This window comes from Dermacentor silvarum, chromosome 5, assembly GCF_013339745.2.
Source record: "Dermacentor silvarum isolate Dsil-2018 chromosome 5, BIME_Dsil_1.4, whole genome shotgun sequence".
NCBI lineage: Eukaryota > Metazoa > Arthropoda > Arachnida > Ixodida > Ixodidae > Dermacentor > Dermacentor silvarum.
In genome coordinates this window covers 58,120,180-58,125,481 of record NC_051158.1, presented here as the reverse complement: position 1 = coordinate 58,125,481, position 5,302 = coordinate 58,120,180, and positions in this window count along the sequence as shown.

Sequence of the window (5,302 nt, the reverse complement as noted above, 5' to 3'; positions counted from 1 at the left end):
TTCGTGTTGTTGTGGCTTTGAAGCCCAAAGTTTGTAGGACCTGCCGGCCCGTGTGAGTCCGCGCAAGTCTCTGTTGTTGTGAGACGTGAAGGGCTTCTGTGAGTTCGCTGAGGGTGTTGTGTAACCCCAGCGCCAATAATTTCTCAGTCGATGTACTCATCGGCAGGCGGAGAGCGGTCTTGAAAGCCATCCTCAAGAGCGTGTCGGCCTGTTTCGTCTCGGATTGTGTGAGATGGTAGTAGGGCAGGCTGTATGCGATTCTGCTCACCACCAGGCTTTTGACCAGTCGGAGTGTGTCCCCTTCCTTCATGCCTCTATTCTTCGATGTTACACGGGATATCATGCGTGATATCGCCTTGACACTGGTTTTGAGGAGCGTAAGGGTGTGTGTAGCACGCTGGTTAGACTGCAGCCACATGCCCAGCACCCTGAGCAATGACGTTTCTGGTATGAGGCTCCCGTTGAGGTGTACCTCGATTTTTCGTGTTGGGTCTGTGGGGACTGTGTGGTTACCCCGGCCTCGCCAAACTCTTATGAGTTCAGATTTCTCGGGCGAGCATTGTAGTCCCCGTTGGCTGACGTATTCTTGGATGAGGTCAGCTGCAGTTTGCAGCCGTTCTTCTTTTTCAATAAGGGACCCTGTTGTGGTCCAGAGTGTTATGTCGTCTGCGTAGAAGGCGTGGCGGAGTCCTTCTACGTCCTGCAGTTTTCTTGCGAGGCCGATCATGGCGACATTGAAGAGCGTGGGTGAGATGACTGCTCCTTGTGGTGTGCCCTTGTTGGGAGGGTGGTATACTGCAGTCTGGATCTCCCCAATCTTCAGCTCTGCCGTGCGGTGGCTTAGGTAGCTCTGAACGTACTTGTACGTTCGCTCACCGCAGTTGGTGCGCCCTTCTAGGATTCCTCGGTGGCTGACGTTGTCGAAAGCTCCTTTGATGTCGATTGCTAGGAGGGCATGTTCGCCGCTGCGGGGAACGTTGCTGAGGACTTCTTCCTTGATTTGCAGTAAAACGTCTTGTGTGGACAAGCCTGCGCGGAAACCAAACATGGTGTCTGGCAGGTGCTTGTTGTCTTCTAAGTGTCCCTGTAGTCTCTTGTGTATGATTTTCTCGTACGCCTTGCCGAGGCAGGATGTGAGCGAGATTGGTCTCAGATTTTCAATTGCCAATTTCTTCCCCGGTTTGGGGATCATGATTATGCGTGCATGTTTCCACATCGCCGGCACCGTACCTTGTTCCCAGTGTTGGTTGAGAAAGGCCGTGAGCGCGGAGATGGCCTTGTCGCTAAGGTTTCTGATCATGGCGTTCGTGATACGGTCCGTGCCCGCCGCTGTGTTACGGGTGGTGGCTGCAATGGCCGCTCTCACCTCGTTTTCTGTGATGGGTTCGTCCAAAAGTGGGTTGGGTTGTCCCATGTATGGTGTTGTACATGGTTGCGTGGGAGCTGGATCTCCATAGCACTTGTTCTTGATGGCGTCGATGAGGTCTTGTTGGCTGCCTGGGTAGGTGTGTAGTAGCCGCTCCAGGGCCTTGTGCCCCTCTCCTTTGGTTTTGGTGGGGTCCAGGATGGCTTTGAGTATGTGCCACGTTTTGGCGGTACCCAGGGTGCCACCGAAGGAGTCGCAGAATCGATACCAGTTCGCCGAGGCGAGTTGCAAGGCATATTCTTCTGCTTCCGCTGTTATTTGTGCTATGCGTGTCTTCAGTTTCCTGTTGTACTTCTGTGTTTTCCAACGGCGGGTGAGACCTCGTTTGGCGTCCCACAGGTGTAGTAGGTGGGGATCCACTTCTGGGGTCTCTTCCGTTCTGGCAATTTCCTTTGTATAGTGTTGTTTCTGTCGACGGAGGTTGTCGCACCAGTCTTCCAGGTTCGTGATTGTGTCTGTGTCCTGTTCTTGGGCTTCCCTAATTTTTCGCCAGTCAGTGATTTTGGCTGTGCCGATCTGCCTGCGTAGGCGTCCGGTTTGTAGCGTTATGTTCCGTATGTAGTGATCGCTGCCTAAGTTTTCGAGTGTGTTGAGCCATTCGGCTCGCGTGGTTTGTGTGATGAAGGTGAGGTCGGGAGTGGTGTCACGTGTTACGCTGTTCCCTTCCCTCGTCGGAGTGTTCGGGTCTGTGATCAGTGTGAGGTGACTCTGTTCCATTAGTGTTTCTAGCTGGAGACCCTTCCACTCCTGCCTCTGATACCCCCATAGCGTGTTCTGAGCGTTGAAATCGCCCATGATTACCAGAGGGCGGTCTTTGGCAAGGCGGAGAGTGTCCCTGAAGAGTTTGTCAATGTTTGCCCGCCTTTGGCGGGGGGGGGGGGGGGGGCAGTAGACGTTTAGAACAAAGACACTCTTTGTCTGATTGCCTTTGTACACGAATTCTAGGAGTACATGTTGTACGTCTACGTCGTGTATAGATTTGTGTTGTATAGTTGTTATGTTTTTGTCCACGAGTGTGGCTACCTTCTATTTGTCGTCTTGACTTGCGTGGTATTCCTCGTAGCCATGTAGTGTTGGTCGGGTACCGGGCTCTTGTAGGGCTATGACCCCTGGCGGCTTTGAGGATTGAGCGATCAATTGTGTCAGTAGCCCTTTTTTCCTTCGGTACCCACGGCAGTTCCATTGCCAAATTTCTAAGTTTTCTTTGACTTGCTTGTGTGGTCTAGGCATTGTTGGGTGTTGTGGTCGGTGATGGTATGATCGGTGATGGGTTTTGGTGTCGGTTATGTCCTGCCGCAGGTGTGACTTTGCAGAGGTTCTGTCGTAGTGTTTTTCGCAGTTTTATGAAATGAAGCTGGCCCTTAAGCTTGCTGTCTACAGCGGCTTCCATGTGCTTGATTGCTGCCTCTGTGCGTTGTAGGGCAGTCTGTGTTATTTGTTCCATCTGGGCGCGTGTAGCATCCATGAAGGCTTGCATCTGGGTTTGGATGGCATCGACATTGGTTTTTAGGTTAATGATGGCCTGGTGTGGTGCCATCTCTTGTGGTTTTTGTGTGAGCTGTATCACTTGTTGTTTGAGTTGTCTGTTTTCTTGTGTGAGTGTTTGTATCTGTGCGCGCATGCTCGCGAGTTCCTGTTCGAATTTCGTGGGCGGTGGCGTCTGTGGTTTTTTATACGAGGGGGAGGCTACTGCTGCCCAGGTTACCTCTTGTTCTTTGGTGTTGGTCCTCTTGGGTGAGGCTGCCTTGGTCTTCCGTTGGTTTTGCTGGGACCCCTTATCTTTGGGCGCCGCTATGATGGGTGTACCCTGCTGCTGTTGCTTGGACGTCGACTGAGATCGCCGTCTGGGCGACCGGAAATGAGGCCGGGGCCGCGAAGAGGAGCGGGACGTGGACCTCGGGCTGGAACCGGACCGGGATCTGCAGGTCATCGACGACTCCGAGTAGTCGGAGTCGGAGTCTTCCCGCTCGGAGCTGAACCACCGTGGGCGGGGATGTCGTTGGGTTGTGGGGGCGGTGGTGGAGGCTGGTTTCCCTCGGGGGCGAATGCGCTTTAGTTTATTGTTGCAGTCTTTTGCGGCCGAGAGATGGGCCCCTCCGCACAGGGCGCACTTCGGAACACAAGTGTGTCCGGCTTCTGGGTTAGGGTTGTTGCAGGTATTGCACGCGCGAACCGTTGGGTTGGGGCAGACGTCTGGTCGATGTCCGGTGGTTCTGCGGATAAGGCAGAACTGCCTTGTCGGCTGGTAGTCTCGGCAAGGCATCTCCCCTCCGTAGAAGTACACAAATCTAGGCACCTGGGGTCTCTCAAAGTGGAGCAGGGCTGTCTGAGATTGACCAAGCATACGGGCCCGCACGATGCGGACTCCATGTGTGCGGACTCGAAGATTCGCCATAAGCTCTTCTTCGCCGGTGCCTACGTCGATGCCGTGTACGACACCTTTAAGCAGGTCCTCGGGTGTTGATGGATACACCTTCACAGGGTGTGATCGTCCGTGGAACGTGAGGCTCATAATTTTCATGAGGGTGGCCGCCGTACCCTCGTGAGGGGTGCTCACGATGATGATATTCGAGCCGGGTCGCAGGCGGGTGATGAAATCGTCCCCCTTGCAGGTCGGCGCGCCTCCGGTGGCTTGGACGATCGCCCTGGCCACTTGATGGGTCTGTAGTTTTCGAAGTATGAGGCCCGGGGCCGGGCGGATGATGATTTTCATGTCGGTGCGCGGGAGCGGAGGCGCGCGTCGGCGAGGCCTGCTCCTTGCAGTCGCGTCTTCAGAAATGGGTGTTCGGGCTCCACGCTCCTCGCAGGTAGCTGGCGAACTGGATTTCGCGTCGGTGGCTGACGCCTGGGTTTTCGATGCCGCGGTTTGCCCGACTGGGTTCTGCTTACCCGGGTTTTGTTGTTTTTGTAGGCGGCGTTTCCGATGAAGGGAAACGACCGTTTGACAAATTCTTGGGCGATCAAAGAAAGCCTGTGTGCTTCGACCATGCAAGATTGTTCATGAAGGGTACTGAGTGCACTTGTGCGCGTAACATATTCGGAGTTTTCAAGCTAATCAAGTACGTACGGTGCGCATATAATATACATAAAAGAACGGACTCAAGAAAACCTGTACCTAGTATATTCAGCGCAGAAAGCAGCAAGTTCTAAGAAAAGAAAGAAACGCGGAAGTGAAAGTCATCCCCAACATGAATACTGTGTATCGCCTACAAAAGCGGACACTTCCCATGTAGAAATCACACTGTTTTATTCAAAGCTAACATATTCAATTAAATTGAATATTTATTAGGTCAACATCTCCGAAGTGTGTCGAATGTGTATCCAAATCATTTCGACGCACGATAATTATGCCAACCGCTCCAACAAAAGGAACTTGTCAGGGGCATCCTCAAAGGCACTCTAGATTACTCTGATCACCACTGTACGTAATCAGGGGAGATGGCGTAAATCAAACTAAGCCAGTTAGTCGCAGTCGCTATGCTGCTTTAATAATTCGGGCACAAAATCAAACTCTAATGTCAAATATTTATGTAATTGTAAACAAAGGTATCCAAGTATTTGCCCTGCTTCAGACACGTGTAATATACGTGTAGGCACCTTCTGCTTGTAACACTGGTGCTTGCGTTTTTGCAATTCGCCAATAACAATAGAACGTGAAATTTAGCACATAAATAAAGTGACGTTAAGACGAAGTGTCATATAGGGCCCACCAAAAATTGTTAAATTCAATGCTAGGTATGCTTGCAAACTAACAACCCTTATGGTACATGGCTTATACATGTGTGCAGTTTTGCGGTACTATTTGATACATGCAGTTCATATTTGCCAGAAAATTAATTACGGTGTCATTTTTGTATTTCTGATATGTTGCAACAG